General features: G+C 41.7%; 1 protein-coding gene across 1 annotated transcript in view; it reads left to right on the top strand.

Annotated features, from left to right (window-relative positions):
- Positions 1-19321, top strand: part of LOC108787197 (prolyl endopeptidase FAP-like) — a 78819-nt gene that overhangs the window by 3071 nt on the left and 56427 nt on the right. The gene's annotated exons all lie outside the window — the stretch shown is intronic.

Here is a 19321-nt window from a genome sequence, read left to right as displayed (position 1 = left end):
AAACTTTACTGCCTTCTGAAAAAAAAACTGTAGTGGATCGATTTTCAGAGGGGGCTTAACAGCAGGTTTACAGGTGTTCAAGAGGCAACACTGCTGCCTCCTGAATGCCTATTTTTAATCCAAAAGGGGATTCAGTACCAAATGCAATCATTGCAGTCAATTGGATTGCGCCGGAACTGTGTGCCACAACCGTGTGCCAATCACTTGTCACACAGTTGCGGTGCAATCCCATTGACTGCAATGATCGCACTTGGCAAGCAGCATCGCCTGCCAAAGACAACATGCCGTGGCATGTGTACAAACCAGGTTTTAGGTTGGGTGGTCGGGGGCGGGAATCATGTGGATCAACTGTCTGTTTTTACCGCCCCTTTGACCACTATTTGAACAAGGCCTTTCCAAGAAAATTTCACTTGGATTTGCAGTAATTCATGAAGTCAACAATGTAACGTGTTTTTCTGGGTGTGTCTGGATAAATGTTATAATGTGGTTCGGAATTCAGTTTTTTTCAGCCATTCTGCTTGGGCGTCTATAGTGTCATAGACTATCTACAGTAGAGTGTAAGGTTAAAAAAAAAAAATAGAATATATGATTATATTCAGTTATTATGTATTCACTACTTAGTTTTCTTGTTACTAGTTATTCAGATACTAGTCATTTGCTGGTTGTACAAATGTAAATAAGTGAAAGGGATTTGTACATTGTCTTGAAGTTTGATCCTCTTTAAATCTTACACATGACATTGCATCACAATATATTTTTACAGCGTTTGCATCATCTTCTAAAAAACATAACTGCCACATTCTATAAATCTCTACACATAAAACAGCTTTGTAGAAATGTGCAGATTTAGATTGCTCTGGGAGGAATGGATTTAATACAATCACTGCCGGTGGGATGTGTGTTTGGTTTCGCAAAATGTGCTGAGAAGGAATAGTTGTTGAACTTTGTGGTCAGAGCAAAGGAACATAACTATCACAGCAGTTTTGTAAGAATACTTTGAGTTTAATTGAGGAAAGGAGTAGAGCAGGTTTCCTTTACGAAGTGATATTTGACTTAGTCAACATCCTCTACTCCTTTATTAAACAATCATTTTGATTCTGTCCTAACTGGCCCATCGACACAGTCCAAAACCTTGTGGAAAGGCCTCCCAGAAGAGTGGTGACTATTATAGCGCCAAAGTGGTGGGAATGAGGAGGGGGGTGGACAGAAAGATCATATTACACATGGTTTTCATATAAGATGTCCAATAAGCTCATAAAGGTGTGATGGTCAGGTGTCCTCATGTCTATATAGTAAATGATCTATGTCTGGTACTACTGTTTCTGGGTTGGTTCCTCGGCACCCTCAGACATAAACCTGGGACATGATGTTATGTCTATAGATAGTCCATGGTCCCATTGCACTCCTGACCGCGTAAATCCCTTCAACAATTGGGTGCTGCGGTAGTCAACGGGTGGCAGCCGTAACAATCGTGAGCTGAAGAAGAGACACCGGCACTCCAAATTTGCAAAATACGTCTATTTATTGACGTGCATCGTCAATAAATAGACGTATTTTGCAAATTTGGAGTGCCGGTGTCTCTGCTTCAGCTCATGATGTTATGTCTATCACCAGAATGAACTGCCACTTCATCCCAACCTTACACATATAAATTACAGGGGTACTTTGGCTAATTAGATTCAATCATTGCCATATTTAATCAGCAATTGAGTAATTGAAGTGTCAGTTTTTCAAAGGCGGCACCCATAAACAGCCGACTTTTGGGGATTGGATGTTCCCCGTGGTAGCTATGAGCTCACTGCACGAAAGATTGCAAAAGTAGTAAGCCAACTGGCAGAATGATGGACAATAAGAAGAGCCACCCACCTCTAGTAATTATTGTTTTATTACTTCTATCATCAAATCATTCTCGGGAATATCTGAGATCAATGTTTTTCATAATGTTCTCATAATTGCACTAATTACTCCTACATGACATTAGCTGCACATAATTTATCAAAGTGTCACATCTTGGACAAACCGCAAGTTTCAGCACAGGGAGTAGACCACACATCATTTACCCGTTGTATATCTGATAGAGCAAAGTGGAAATTTGTTTTGATTATTCATGCATGTACATGTAGGCCAAACATGTTCCCCAATGAAGTACACTCCACAAGACCACTCACAGGTCTTGTAATGAAGCAACATAAATACATTTATTGGTCAACATTTCGACAAGCAGTGCCTTGTTAAAACATCAACCAATAGGTTTATTTATGTATGTATCTACTTGACTTGTGTGCACCCGGGCATTGTGCGTTGCTCTCCACTGGACATTACATGTGCATATTTCGCATTTTCATTAGCAATCAGCAGGTGGAACTTTCATCTCCTTTTTACATGTTTTCCAGACTCTGTCACTCAATCTGAAATATACACACACAAGTGAACGAGTCAGAGAAGTGACTGCTTCCCCTCCCTGGCTGCTTTGTTCAGAAGGGACCATACAAATTTTCAGCCATGGACAGAAAGTCTGAAAACAAACAGCTTCTGTTGAGCTCTCGCTTTAGAAAACGTATAATGCTCTGTGAATCATGTGCCATGGGGGCACCCTGTGTTAAATGTTTATTTCTGTCATGGGGCACCCTGTGTTAAATGTTTATTATATATAAATAATTAAAGCATGTATATGCACTGAGTGGCCAGATTATTATGACCACCTGACGTTTGTAGGCAAATTAGCTATAATTTCGCGCTGAAGTTGCTAGAGGGCCAGACCATTATAAATAGGGAAGCAGGTTGTTTACCACAACAGTACAAGTGATTTTTTTCTGAAGATATGGGTAAACAACGCGATTTAACAGCCTTTGAACGTGGGATGATTGTTGGCGCTCGCACCATGGAGCGAGTATCAGCAAAACAGCAGAATTTGTTAAATGTTCAAGAGCAGCTGTTGTTAAAGTGTTTAAAGACTGGACTGTCAGCCGGAAATCTGGGTCTGAACGTGTGAATTGTGGCCGTCAGCGACTTGTCAATGGTAGGGCAGAACAGGGCAACAGTGCAGTGTCAGATTCCTCGCATCACCTTTCAACATCTTGTGGAGTCATCTCGTGGCCCAACGAAGTACTGATGGGGTGGTCATAATAATCTGGCCACTCAGTGTATAATAAAAAAGAAGTGTTCAATGCATATACGTATTTATAACTTATTACAGAGATTACAGGTCTCTCCCTAAAAATGCATTTATCTGCTTTTCTCTTCAGAACGATGGTAGTGTCTTTGTTCTAGTCGTATCCAAAATCAGAATCAACTTCCTAGACTGACATGATGGCCCAGTGATTACATAATCATGTAAATCCTGATGCTTGTTACATCTTTTGTGTTACATTTGTGTTCAAATAGTCTGACACAGAGCAGCCCCTAAAGCAGCCAGTGTATTTTGACATGTCAGGAATGTTTTCTTTGCTGGAAGATCCCTTTACAAAATTTAAACTACTAAAAACATTTAAAATGTACTATAATTTCCCTTTAAAATTCACCCTTGTGACAGGGATAAAAATAATGTATGCTGCGCTATGCTATCATGGGAGTGAGCTTGGAGCGGTGGCTTTTTTACAACACACACATGGACCATGGGGAACAAACGTAGCCCCCCTCCAGAAGGAAGGGCAGTGTCAGTGCCAATTCAGAGATAATTTGAGGATCTACAGAAAAGTGATACACAAATAAGATACATTTTTTGCTAATAGTTAAGTTACTTGAATGCATTTTTAAGATTCAACTCCTGAGTTTGTTGTCACTTTAATAGATAAGAAGGTTATGCAGTTTAGTATGCCCTATACATATATATATATATATATATGTGTGTGTGTGTGTGTTTTCTTACCAGCATCTGCCTGCCGCCTGATATTCATATTCAAAGGAATATGACTGAAAAGAAAATATATAGCTAAAAATACATATGCTAAGCTGAGTATGCCTTTTGCTGGTCCAGCAGATTCTTCAGGAAATCTGAACACAGAATGTGGTTGTAATTTGGGACATCTGCCAAATGGCACCAACTGCTAAGCAGCTGCAGCTGTTGGTGACTGGGCACGCATGTACAGGGCAATCTTGGTGACAGTCTAAAAAGCTTTGTTTCTTTTTTATTTGATCTCTCATTACACACTTAGACACATTGCATGTTTCACTTCTAAATTATTAAATTCATAGATGAAAGCAATAGTGAAAATGTGATTGCGAAAATGTAGGACATTTTAGGAAAAACATATTAAATAGAAAGGTAATTTTGCAGCTTCCCTCCATTTAAAAAATATGGATTACCTTGGTGAGAGGTGGTATAATTTATTAGCAAATTTTTCCACAAAATATATACTATATGGCTAACATTTTGACATTTATATGATCTTGTTGAACATCGCATGAAAATTAATATGTTGCCTCCCCCCACTCTTTGCATCGATATCAACCTCCACTTTTATGGGAAGGAAGGTTTTTCACAAGATTTTGGAGCATGTCCGTGGGAATTTATGCCCAATCAACCAAAAGGGCATTTGTGAGGTCAGGTACTGATGTTGGGCACGAAGACCTGGCCCACAGTCAGTGCTCCAGTTCACCCCAAAGGTCTTCCATAGAGCTAAAACCCAACTCCAAGGTGATATTAAATTTACCCATGCAGTAAGGTCCCCAAATTGCATTCATTCCGGTTTGGCTAGGTGGCAAGGAATAAGTACAAGTATTTACCAATACCAATACCAAATATTCCTCGCTCTTGCATGCTTCCTCTTTGTGTGACTGCCCCCCTAAAGCGCTTCACTTCACTGCCTCGCGAGCAGCTGCTTTCTGATTTCATCATGTACAATGCAGGACCACAATCCTGAATTATATGGAAGGACCGCAAAGGCCCAGCATTGGGCAGCAAAGGAGAACACCCATTGCTGGTGGAGCAAGGAATAAGGTATATTTGTACTTATCCCTCCCTCACAGCCAAACAAGCATTTAGCCCATGCAATCTGGAGCGCGGGGGGAGAGGCCCACTACATGTGTAAATTTAACAGCAGCCCAGAGTTCCCCCCACACCATACTTTTGCCCATATAGTTTAGGTGTGATGGTCAGGTGTCTATATGGCTCTTCACCATATATTGTAATTGACATTTTCTGGGGTTCTCTGTGGAACAAATAACATGAGGAAAAATGTAACTCTTATGTAATGCACCATGTTAGGTATAGGAGTTAACATATTATTGTGATCAGGTATCTGCAGAGAATCCGTTGTCCAGAGTTTCCCACAAACAGAAAGTCTGGTCACCAACCTTTCCCCAGTCTGTGATTGGACAATCGAAAATAAGCAACACACTGATGAGGTCATCTCTCACCTCATTATGTAAGCATAATCAGACTGTTGATTCACAGTACTAGGCAAAGCAGTGAAGTCCTGACTTGCTGTGGGTGATGCTGTGTAGAAGATTACAGGAGGTTGATATAAAGCCAGATTGATTAGGAAGGTGGGTAGGGGACACTGGATCCCTGAAGGTTTCCCTAATCCTACCCAATGGTGTGGAGATGGTATAAGTGGATGTCTGTACAGTGGACTTGCAGCTTCTGCACTCAAAGGGCCTCTACAATCACCTTGGATTTTGACTTGGGTAGATCTAGTATTGTAGTGCCACACCTCATACGGGTTTATTCTATCGTTAAACTGTACACAAAGCCATCATGTTTCGGTGGTTAAAACATGGCCACTTTATTAGGGATTGAGATAATATGGGAGTTTTCCCATAAATTGCATGAAGAAAAATGTTTACCTTGTAAGAAAGGAATCAGCGTAAGTGAACTTGGGAGTGAACACATGTTGTGTGTAGAAACTGATTGGCACAACACTCGTCAGCAGCTGAATGTAGCAGCCTGCTACAAGCTTTAAAGTAGAGTCTATTTTTCAATACTACCTGGAATTCAGCTTAAAAATGTTGACATGTACTTCCAAAAGTTCGAATGGAGAAGTGTTGTGTGTTCACAGATTTAGCTTAAGAGTAGACCTGGCCTGGGAGAAAGACAAATTGCTGAATATTATCATATTTGATTAATTCTATTTTTATTTTAAAGCTGGGCATGTTTTTGAAAAATTTACAAATTTTCACACAAGTGAAAGGGGTAGGAAGGGTGAGGAATCCTTTAACTAAATCATTCCAAAGGGGATGTGATAGATACTCGCCCACCATAGTACTGAATATATGAGAAGATGAGCGAATCCCTCACAATCTATCCATAACCAAATATTTCTGCTGTCTGAAATGGACATTTAAATCTTCATTAAGTATAATCTCAGGGAATTATGTTGGGCTAAATTTAGCACAAACATTATTTATGTGTTTTGATTACAAAGTTGGAACAATTACTTGCCAGCAGTCATGGATTTCATGGGTCAGTTGCAGGTTTCAGTGACCAAACACTTTACCACCATCTCATTCCGTACTCAAAGTTGTCATCACACGGTTCATCTAAATTTATGTCAACCCTGAGCTGTCAACTATGAGCAAATACTCCCCCACACAAGAAGGCGTAGTCATTAAATGTACTCAAGATTCCTTAACGACTGCTAGCAAACACTGAATGTTAATGAGCGTCCAACATATATGCAAATAGTTATTTATTGGTGCATCCCAAAATATTATAAACCCAAACTTACAAGTTTTCCAAGGGTGGAGAGAGTACTGGTCGATGGTGATTGATATACGCTGGAGAGAGCACTGGTTGATGGTGATTGATATATGGAGGAGAGAGCACTGGTTGATGGTGATTGATATATAATGGAGAGACCACTGGTTGATGGTGATTGATATAAGGTGGAGAAAGTACTGGTCGATTGTGACTAATATTTGGAAGAGAGAGCACTGGTGATTGATATATGGAGGAGAGAGCACTGGTCAATGGTGATTGATTTATGGTGGAGAGAGTACTGGTTGATGGTGATTTGATATATGATGGAGAGAGCACTGGTTGATGGTAATTGATATATGATGGAGAGAGCACTGGTTGATGGTGATTGATATATGGGGGAGAGAGCACTGGTTGATGGTGATTGATACATGGTGGAGGGAGTACTGGTCGATGGTGATTAATATGTGGAGGAGAGAGCACTGGTCAATGGTGATTGATTTATGGTGGAGAGAGTACTGGTCGATGGTGATTGATTTATGGTGGAGAGAGTACTGGTCAATGGTGATTAATATATGGTGGAGAGAGTAGTGGTTGATTGATATATGGTGGGGGCGAGCACTGGTCGATGTTGATTAATATGTGGAAGAGAGAGCACTGGTTGATGGTGATTGATATATGGTGGAGAGAGTACTGGTCGATGGTGATTAATATGTGGAGGAGAGAGTACTGGTTGATGGTGATTGATATATGGTGGAGAGAGTACTGGTCGATGGTGATAAATATATGGAGGAGAGAGCACTGGTTGATGGTGATTGATATATGGCGGAAAGAGCACTGTAAGGAGAAAGTATTATAAAGGAACCTTTTTCACATGTGAAGGGACAACATTTTTAAAATTAAAATTGATGTTATCACTAATAAGTTATAAATGCCATAATGTTTTTTTATAAGTGTGTATAAATTCGCGCTGTCACACAAAAATAATTTAGAGCACTGGTTTCAAATTCTTTATGGATATGCATACATATAGATTTCATTGATGTTGAATATTTGCGGTACAAACCACTTTTGTATGTTGATATTGGTATTGGGAGCGCTGCACTAATAATTAACTATTTGCACAAGAAGAGCAGAAATACTAGAGTGTTGGTGGCTCGTTAATATTTAATTAGAGCAAAGGGTAGGTAAGTGCAGTAGTTCTTTAACTAAAAAAGTATTCATAAAAGACATGTGTTGCTTAAAGTGGAACTGTGCAGAAAATAAACAAAATGACATACATGACGTCTGTCACTGACATTAACATAGCAGTTTTTGTTTTCCTGCATCCCCCCGTAACATAGTTTTATTTCCTGTTGATCCAGGCAGTAGTTTTTAACTCCTGTTAAGCAGCTAAGTGCACAGTCAGACTTCAGGTATGTTAGTTTTCCCACCCACCAAAGGATTTGGAGCTTTTATAGGGCTGAGAACTCCCTTTCCTATCCCAATGGGACAGCCCTATTTGTCTGAAGGTGGCCATACACTCTACAACCATCGCAAGACTTTAGTCTTGCGATGGTTGTACAGGGATTAAAAAAAAGTACGATCTGCCTATCTTGGACAGGCAGATCGCACTCTCGATCATCGCAAGGGGGGCGGGCTTCCGATGACCGCAATGCTGAACGGGCAGTGTGCGTGTGCGCACACCGGCCCGTTCGGCATTTGTCTTCCGAGCACCAGCCGAGAATCGTACGATTCCCGGCTGGTTTTCGAACATGCTGGTTCGACAGAAGACGTGCGACCGTACAGTAGAAATGGTCGCACGTCTCTGTTCACACTGCTCGATTATCGTACGAAAAACCGATCGCATACGATTATCGTACGATAATCGTGCAGTCTATGGGCACCTTAAGCGTCCATTCAACAGCTGTATTGAGTAAGAGCAGTGCAGAGGTGTCTTGATGGAGCAGTGTGTCTTCAAATGTATTTGCAAATGTATATGGACCGTTTCACTGCTTTAATTCACCCGCACAAATGCACAGTATGGCACACTTTAAAGAGTGTTGCATTAAGGGCAGGGCAGGGCTTTCCCTAGGTTAATAGCTGCCTGAGGCGATGTTGTTCAAAAAAGAGGGGTTTGCTGTCAGGGAATGGTCATGGGGGAAGGGGGGCAGGTGGCGGGTGGCTTCAGCATACGCGGCTCTGTCCGGCGTCCTGCCCAGCTCATTGGCATCCATGGCTGCAGAATGCAAGCCAGAGCATACCCACTCAGCGCCTGCCAACCGGTGACGTCAGTGAGCTGGGTGGAAACCTGTTCTGCAAAGAGTGCCGCAGATTACTAAGAGCTCTTAGCAACCTGGGATGCTGTGGCCTCTCCCCTGCCGCACCCCCCATCACCTGGCCGCTCTCCAATTAGATGCCAGTTAACCACTTCAGACCCCAGCTCCCTCATTATAGGGATGGTCATGGTTAAGGCAGCCCATTCATTACCAATGGGCTGCCAATGCACCACAATGAATGAACAAGAGCATGCAAGTCCCTTTTTTAATAAAGCAGCACACCACAATGCATGGTATATGCAGTGTGGTGTGCTGAGATGTGTTGTGCCTTGGGCTCTACTGTAAACACTTCCCAAAGAATGGCACCACAACTCAACACACATAGATCAGATGTGTTACCATGTGTTTTGTAATGGGTATTTCAGGGTGCATTACCACAATGCACATGTGTAAATGGGCCCTTTAACAAAACCTCTGTTTTTAACCTAAAATGTTAAAACAGTGTAAATAGGCATTTTGTGCTGACTAGGTGAAGAGTGTGCTGGGGAATTTTGTATTGTTCTAGTAAGGGAAGTGAGTTGCACACTGCTCATGCCTGGGTGTTTTTCTTTGATGACTTTGCTATTTTTCTTCAGTCATATTTTTCTTTTTTACTATATTTTCACCTGGTGGTCCTATCAGTCCCACACTTGCTGCCCAAGGGTGACTGCACTCTCTCACCCTACTGCATCTATGAAGGACCAACGTTGTCACCCTAGGATAAGGAGTGTGTTGGGACCACAGAACTCCTTCCAATTTTGTAATCTCTATAACAAAGAGGTGTTTTGTAGTCCATAGGAGAGAACTGGGGAGGCTGAAAATGCACAGGGAGAGACAAAGGCGCTGTTTTTTTGGCAGGATCAACAGGTGTGTTACTGTACTTGCAGAAATTGTGTCTGAATCCCGGGACCGGCTCGGAGGGCGTCAGGAGGAGGAGGGCGGGAGATCAGCTCCTTGCTGATCTCCGTCCGGGCTGTGAATGCAGAAGTGATGTGTATTACATCACGTCCGCATTCACCTGTCAGTCGTCTGGCTGCTATAGCCAGAGAGTAGAAGCTGATGAAGCAGATCTCTGCTTCATCAGCTTCTTTTGGGGTCCACAGGTGATATTAGGGGTCCTAGAGACCCCTAATGTCTCCATAAAGAGGACCTGTCAGTGTGCCTTTGCTATTATATAGGGGGTTGTTATCCCCCTATATAATAGCAATAACAATAAGTGCAAAAAAATAAATATAAATAAAAAAAAATTAAAGTAACACATAAAAAAGTAAAATAAAATAAAAGTCACATATAAAAAAAGGGGAAAAAACCCCCCCAAAATGTTTAACTCCCCCACCCCCACGTTTACGCGCCTATAAACGTAAATACGCGTCCGGTGCCCCAGCGCGCAAAAATTACAATTGCGCTACACATGTTACATATCGCCGCGAACGTCGCAGTGAGAGCAATCATTTTAGGGCCATCAATCACTGATAACACTAAACTGATGAGCGGTAACAGCTTTTAAAGCGTCGCCTATGGCCAATTTTGGGTATTATCGTTTTTTGAGGTTTCGCGCGCGCACGCAATTTTAAGGCTTGACATGTTTAGTGTCTTTTTACCCGACGTGACCCCATCTTTTATATTTTACCAAAAAATTGGGTAATAATAAATGTTTTATCATTTAATATAGGGGAAACTGTTTTTTTTTTTAAATTTCGGTAATTTTTCCTTAATATAGTAAAAAAATAAAACCCCCAGTGGTGAATAAATACCACCAAAAGAAAGCTCTATCTGTCCCCAAAAAAGGGTATAAAATTCATTTCAGTACAGCGCTGCATGACGGAATAAATGTCAGTTAAAGTACCGCAGCGCTGAATACTGAAAAATGGCCTGGATGGGAAGGGGGTTTAACACCGCGGATGTCAACTGGTTAAGCAAAAATTTTAAATGATGCAAATCTATTTTATGGCCCCATCAGCTTCCTTTGTGGAAAAAAATGAAAAGTGGTGTGTACACACGCAGTGTAAACGTAGTGACATGCCAGAGACTCATTCAGGGAGTAACTTCTGATAAGTGATCTGCTGTTTCTGAATCCTCGTTCAGATGAAATGCGGTGAGGTTGTGGCTGATTTCCTCATCTGTGGCCATACACTTTACAACCATCGCAAGACCTTAGTCTTGCGATGGTTGTAAAGTACTTAAAAAAAGTACGATCTGCCCATCTTGGACAGGCAGATCGTACTTGCGATCATCGCAATGAGGGGCGGGCTTGCAAGGACGGCAAACGGGCAGTGGCCCGTTCGTCAGTTGTCGAACAAGCAGGCCACTCACTTGCCGAGAATCGTACGATTCCCGGCGGGTTTTCCAGCCTGCTTGTTCGATGGAAGACGTGCGACCGTACAGTAGAAACGGTCGCACGCCTTCCATACACTGTATGATTCTCGTACGATCGCGGGATTCGTAAAGTGTATGGGCACCTTTTGGGGCCAAGTCCTCAGAGAAGTATGTAGTAAATTAAAGTAAATTAGTGGGGAAATCACAGAGAATTTAGCAGAAAAACAGATTCTGATTTATGTACAAAGCTTCAGCCATGTCTGGCCGTAGGCCCTTAAAGGAATACTCCATTGAAGTATGATAAGGTTGTACAAGGAGAGGAGCAGTCATTATAGGCTTTGAATCTGAATATTTCCTTTTGTTTTTTAGGAACTATTTAGCTTTATAAGCTGAACTCCAGGCAAATAGCCAAGTACACTGATGCAATACATACAAGGCAGCTGTTACCAGCCCACATTTTTATTTCATTTTTGTCCATCCAATTCTGAGATTTGCACAGCTCAGCTCTCACATCCCTGTCTAGGTTGGAAGAGGACCTGATCTCTGATCTCTCACAGGTACCCTACTCAGCCCCACTCTGTGACTGGATAGTGGATAGAAGAAGGAGAAGCAGCACACTTAGCACATCTCTCAGTCACTCTACTCTCTCCTATCAGCATGCTTCTTGCACTGCAAAACACTTGGCTGCTTGTGCTTCCCCTGTCTCAAATCTGCAGTACAGACTGTACAGTAACCAGATAGAGGCTGATACCAAGTCAGATTTAGGCACTTATACTACTTACATGAAAACAATACATTTAATGCTGTGTTCATAGTTACAGAGCTGTATGAATGTGTGGAATTCCGATTTAAATTACGATTATTTATGCAGACTTATGGACTATGGATTTATATCTGGAACATTACTTAGTTGTGTATATTTTCAGAGCTAGTGTGTCAAGCTGGGGGCACTTGAGGTCTGAGAGTTTGCTATCATACTCATAGTTAGTCAGGTTGAAAAAAGACACATGTCCTTCAAGTTCAACCTATAGAGATATGAACTGAATACTCATAGTAACAATACATGCCCTCTTTTATTTCTTGCCTCTTTGGCTCTATAGGCTAAAGGGACGGGGGGTGCTATCTAGGCTATGTGCCTCTTTTTCAAGCCCGAGAAGGCTATGTGCTATGTGCCCTAGGCTATGTGCCTCTTTTTCAACGCCCTTCTTGACACTTCTTCTCGGGCTTGAAAAAGAGGCACATAGCCTTGAAACGCGTAGCCGACTTCCCAGACCGACATCCCCACCACCAAGGGAGACTGACTCCCCAGTCCAACGATTATTTACACCCATTGGTTGCCGACAGCTCTCCACTTCTGTGGATCGGTATCTCCGTTGTGCCGACGGTTTCCAGCCTGGCCAGCTGAGTACCCACGGCTCCCGACTGCAATAACATACCCAGTGCACAACTTGTTCGTACACATGGCTGCATGACACAGGAGCTTCTCGTGACCTAAGCTGTCAGTGCCATCCATTGGTCCATCTAACAGTGAGTCTTTGGATTCCTAATATTTTCAGATACTTTCATCTCGTAAAACACTGCTATTCATTCATGAATATACACAATGGGGATCATAAATCTTTGGGTTGTAGCGCTCCTTTTTGTCTTTCTCACTGGTACCCTACTGACTGCACGTTGCTGACCTGGCCTGCTTGCCTACAATTCGCTCTGTCCTGCTTTCTAGCTGTGAGTTTCCTGACCAGTCATCCAGAAAAGCACCTCAGAGTTCTGCGTTCTTTAGCAGCAGCTATACTTTATGGCATTATGCCCCTCAGTGCCCCAATTCACCTGTTCCACCATCCAGGGGTTTTGAGACTGGGGTTGCAAGAGAGGCTGCCTTCATCACTTCAAACTCCATAAGGTATGTGACACTCCCCCATACCTTGTGTCCAACTGAATGTTTTTTTTCCCCCCCCAGGGGAGGGGGGGGGGGAGGAGAGATAATGAGATCAGCTTAATGTAAATAAGTATCAATATATGGTCCAGATCTAAATACAAATTCAGCTCTTTATATCTCTGAATCTAATGATCAATTTGATTTACTGTTTTCATTAATGGTAACTTCTACCTATGCAGTTTTTCTTCATATGCTCAGTTTCAGGTTTCCCAATTTTTCAATAGGTTTTGCTTTAAAGTGACAGTAAACTCAGGAGTTAAATCTTAAAAATGCATTCATGTACCCTAATAACAAAAATGTATCTTATTTGTGTATCACTAGGCTGTAGATCCTCAAATCATCTCTGAATTAGTGCTGACACTGTCCTTCCTTTTATTTCCCATGGTCCCTGTGTGTGTTGTAGTGTAACCACCGCTCCAAGCTCACTCCTGTAATGGACTACAATCTCATGTTTAGTTTACTAATTTGTATTGAGATTGTAGTCCATCACGGGAGCGAGCTTGGAGCGGTGACTACTTTATAACACACACGGGGATCATGGGGAACAATAGTAGCCACCCTCCAGAATGAAGGACAGTGTCAGCACCAATTCAGAGATGATTTGAGGATCTACAGCCGAGTGATACACAAATAAGATACATTTTTGTTAATAGTTAAGGTACTTGAATGCATTTTTAAATTTAGTGAGTTTAGTGTCACTTTAAGTATAGTGATTTTAATTACCTACGTTATCACCCCATAATCTGCACAGAGCCACTGGGTTGGTAATGCGGATTATAAGATCACTAGCATCTCTTTTTCCATTCTAACCAATCAAGCAAGCATGATGGGTGACAAATGTAAAAGGATTTTTATCTCTCTCTCTTCCTGGATAATGTCTGTCTGATGCGACTCACTTGCGCTGTGGTGTGGCAATTAGTAACAGCCCAGCAAGCACGTCAGGTCCGCTGCTGATGCCGAGAGGAAGCTCTCAGGCAGATCAAGTGTGAATTACCAATCCGTAAATAAATATCCATTTCAGAGCAAATATTTACTTTGGTGACACATACTGAACATACTCAGAAAAGTTCAGGGAAATAGAAAAAATAATGCCCATTGTTACAGGAAACTGTAGGATAAATAAGAAGTTATATTATTATTATTATTATAATCAAATATAGTTTATCTTTGATTAGAAAAATGGAGAAAGATTGAGCACATTAGTTGTCTCATTGAGACAGATGTATTGGGACCTGGTGGCAGAGTACAAGTTACTTAAGGCCCTGGGACAGTGACTGATTTAATCAATGGAGCCTATGGGCACACATTTTTAGCACCTTAGGTTTGGCAGGGTAGCTGGAGTCCTGCTTTAAAATTTTAAAGGAGAAGTATGGGGAGAGTGAAATGCACTCACCCCCATAGTTAGAGCCCACATGTAACACTGTAGCTGTCACACGTCGGCTCTATAGATCGAGTGATCACATACCACTAATTGCTCAGTTCACAATCTTCTCCCTGCAGAGAGCAATGACTGTAAGTCACCACTAACCAGCGCTAACTGGAGGGACGGACAGGGGAGGGGACGGGCACAGCTGGCTATACTGAGCAGGGCCGGCCTTAGGGGTGTGAGAGCCGTGCGGCCACACAGGGCGCCATGGCAACAAGGGCGCCGTGCGGCCGTCACAGCTCGTCCTGTGGGCGGCTTCTCTCCCCCTCACCGCTGGCCATCCGATATGAAATGAACGAAAACTAAAAAAGTTTTCATTTGTTTCATCAAACAAAACACATTTTTATGCTATTTTGTATTCAGCCATTGGCGTGTTCTGGAGGCAGGGCATATGACGTCATATAAAACCGCACGTGTTGGGCGCCACCATCTTGGTGTATCTCTAGGTATACACCAAGATGGTGGGGCCAATATCGTCAATATCGGCATGCATGGCGTCATGTAACGTCATGCTCCCTGCCTCCAAAATGGTGGCACGCATTCACAGAACACGCTGGTGGCCAACATGGCCGCCGCACATTCTCAAACAAATTATTATTATGTGTCTGAATACATTTCTCGTATATTCGGACATATAGTAATTCATTAATTTACATGTAGCCAGGGGTCTGTGTTCTGTTTTTTATTTTTACTTTTCTAGATGCACTTACTTGAAGAAAGGGTCGGCATGACATCCTGACACTTTATTTCTATAGACTCTATTTTAGTTTGACATTTATTGTCTACCTTCTGTTGTTTTATTTGATAAGAATACTTATATTGTGCCTACAAGTTTAATACCTTTAAATAAAAGTTTTATTTTTATCATACTTTTTAATATGTTTCTTTGCGGCTTAACAAAATAGGAGTCTTTAAATGGTGCGGATATTGTGGGAAATGGGTGTGGTTACGGGGGGGGTGGCCACTAAAGGGTGTGGCCACTGAGGGGCGCTGTAAAGCTTTCTCGCACAGGGCGCCTAAAGGCCTAAGGCTGGCCCTGATACTGAGGCAGAGCCAGCTGTCAATTAGGTAGCGGGGTGGATCCTGACAATATTGTAAGGGATCTTTCCCAGCTGCAGTGCAGCTCTGCACTGTCAGCATATAGCGGGCAATAGCCCACTGTATGCTGAGTTTAATTTCCTAATTTATTGCCTTAAACTTAGTCCTTAAGCCTTAAATCTAGCTCCCTAACAAATGTCACTCAGTCTATGTATATCATAACCTCTTTACAATTGTTGACGCACAACTCCAGTTTACAAAAAGCCCCAAAAACGTTTTGCTGCTATATGCACCTGTTGTCTCCTTACTCTGTAGCTGCAGGCGCTGTGGAGCAATACATCTGCAAAATTCACAGCAGAAACACTAAAGCTATTTAAGCTGTTTTTTTAGCAGCTCAGCTCCACCTGCTCCTCTCTTCCAGCAGTGACTCAGCACCTCAAATACCCCTGCTCCTCTCTACAAGCAGTGACTTAACAGCTCAGCTCCCTTGTTCTTCTCTCCCCAGCAGTGACTCAGCACCTTAGATACCCCTGCTCCTCTTTCCAAGCAATGACTTAACAGATGAGATCATCCTGCTCCTCTCTCTCAGCAGTGTCTAAGCAGTTCAGCTCACCTTCCTCCCAGCAGTGACAGCTCAGCACTCTGAGCTCTCCTTCCCAGCAGTGATTCAGCAACCTTTCAATCTCTATTGTAAGCTTAATGCAAGAGCTCTGAGAGGAGGGAGCTGGTTGAGCCAGATTAGGGATCATATTCACTATACGTTTGTACATCATCCCTTATGCGGGCCTTGTGATATAAATGTACCATAGTGGTTCATCCCTGCTTTTAATCAATTGCTTTAGTAAATCAGCCTCAGTGTGATCTCAGCCTAGGCTAAGCTGGCTTAACATTGTAGTACTTTACTCAAAATAATATGAGATTTTAGCGTTTGTTCCACTTCAAATGACTAGCAATAAAGGAAGCCTCTAACTGCTATCAACATTTTCAGGTTGTGAAAAGTATTCTGACTCCTGCTGTAGTAATTACCTTTTTTTATTTTCCATATCAGTAGAAAAATATGTATGTATGGAGAGCGGTATACCATGAAGCACAATGTTGTTTTCCTGTTTTTGCGTCTGCAGAGCAATACGCCTTCCATATGTAGTTTGTTCCCTTGCAGTTGACAGGAACACAGCTCCTGCCACCCAGATGGCCACTGCCTATGTATTATACAGCCATTTTTTTTTACATAGCCAACCCTAATATTTCACTTTGTGATGGTAAGCAGATGGGACTTTTCAGCACCTTTGCTGATGGACAGTAAAAAAAGAAAAAGAGCAATATGGAACATTTAACTAATTGCTACTAATAGTAAAATGGAACGCATGCCAGGGATAAAATTATTTCTATTAGTGTTAGTCTGAGAGGAGACCTGATGATGAAGCCCTGATATCCAAAGATTATTTATGCTTCACATCTTTAGTGTACGCTAAGTGAACTTCGGAGACCTCAGATTACTTTGTGATGTAGTTTATGCAAAAGTCACTTATGTGCAAAAATGTTGAATATTTACATTCTGCTCCAGTTGTCTTTTCTCATATCTGTCTAATTAGGAAATTGCTGTGATATGTGTACTTCAATAATACTTACAGAATTCCGTACGGTGAAAGTAGATATTAGAAAGGAAAATGTCATGATGCATAGGGGTTGATTTCATGAACAATTTGAGGCTTTTTACTGTATAAAGTGAGTGTTAGGAAATATGGTGGAGCTCTGTTCACTTTGAATGCCCAATTATGCTTCAGCCCCAATACTTTGTACTTGAAAATATCTTCAGTGCTGATCTGAATTTGGTGCTGGGGTTTGTGCCTTGGCACAAAAAAATAATAATAATTAATAATAATACACAGACACTAAGTTACTCTGAGTTGAACCCAAATTAAAAGTGTTCTTAAAAAAGAACTATGAGGTAAGTGTTTTCCCCCCATAGTTCTCTTTAGGGTCACAGGAGGACATATACTAACCTCCTCCTGTGACCCAAAGCTCAGTATATAGCGGGCTAATTCCTGCGATATACTAAGAGCGCCGCAGCCGCTGTATACTGTCTGGATCCATCCAGCTGCATGAGTGACAGCTGGCTCTGCCAATCCAGAGGCGTAGCCAGCTGTGCCAGACTGTCAGTCACCGCTCCTCACAGGGTTTCCCCCTCCCCTCTCCGAACCTCCAGTGCTGAGTGGGGGAATGAACGGGGAAGGGGTGGGCACAGCTGGCTCTGCCTCTAGATAGTGCACTGAGGATACATCATCCTGGCTCCATTATCAGTATCTTACAGATGATGGCAGTGGGATGGGAAAGTACATTGTACCGCACGCTCTCCAAAGGCAGTGTACATACTAAAATAAAATTGCCATTGTTCAGAGAATTTATATGGCGTAAAAAGACACCAAGAATAAAATTAACCTACTTACAGAACCCTATAAGTGATGTGGGAATTTGCCGTACCCCATCTGCAGCTATATTTCTTGGCATCTCAGATGCAGCAAATGTGGGGGAAGTATGATGAGGGAGATCCAATGCAGAGGCTTTTACAGGTAGGAAAGTTAAAATACCCATTGATTTCACTCTTAGAGGCAGGGTGTTTTGAAAAAGGTACTAAGTTCCAGACTTGGTCATTATTATAAGACTATCTACAATATACTGCTATACGAGTTATATGCCCATATGGCACAATCCTCTTCTCCAAGAAGTTTATAAACTGAAGGGTTTCAATTATTTATATTTATATCTAGAAACAAAAAATGGTTTGTATCCAGGAGTCCTATTTTTATATTTATATCAGTTATATATAGGTAATGTGGTTAAGTCTTTAGCAGAGCTTCAATTCACTTCTCAGAGTAAAGCTTATTTTTCAATATCCACAACTGCATCATGCATTACAGGTACATAAGCGTATGTTAATATACAGTATTCAGATATTTCCCTTGTACATGTGATAGCTCAGGCAAGGGAAACTAGGCGTGGCTTGATAGCAAAGATATATTCTAAGCTTTTGTCATCTGTTAGATCTAAGGGGGGAACTAAGATGCCAAGAAGGATGGAGTCAAGATGTGGGTAAAATAGAAACAACTTCTTGAGCTCAAGCCTTGAAAATAAAACCTGATTGTTCCATCTCTACTACACATAGATTGACACAATTATTTATATTGCATCGGATGTATCGTACACCAAAACAACCTTATCTTTAACCCCTGAATGTGATAGGTGTGGACAACCAGATGATACCGTAATACATTTTATGTGGCACTGCCCCAAGATTCATAGATATTGGGAAGGTATAAATCAGACCATAAATAGAATGTACTCAGTAACACTGCCAGTGGATCCTCAATTTTTGTTATCTTGTCTGGGAACTCAATTACAGGCTTCCTAAAAACATGCTTTAATTAGGTTTTTGTTTATAGCTAGGACATTGATAGCACAGAAGTCGATATCACCTAATCCGCCTACACTTTCACAATGGAAACAAATGGTCAATATGACCCTCGAAAGAGAATGGTTAATATATCGGCACAGGGGGTGTCCTATAAAATTTGCCAAATTATGAAATAGATGGTTATTCTTTGTAGGATTGATGTGTTCTAATTTTTTGGAAAAAAATGTTTTTGAAAAATAGGGGGGGGGGGGGGGGGGGG

The sequence above is a fragment of the Nanorana parkeri genome, unplaced genomic scaffold (assembly GCF_000935625.1).
Source record: "Nanorana parkeri isolate BGI_ZX_2015 unplaced genomic scaffold, ASM93562v1 scaffold247, whole genome shotgun sequence".
Taxonomy (NCBI): domain Eukaryota; kingdom Metazoa; phylum Chordata; class Amphibia; order Anura; family Dicroglossidae; genus Nanorana; species Nanorana parkeri.
The sequence above is the reverse complement of the archived record's forward strand: the minus strand, read 5'-3'. Positions and strand labels throughout refer to the sequence as shown.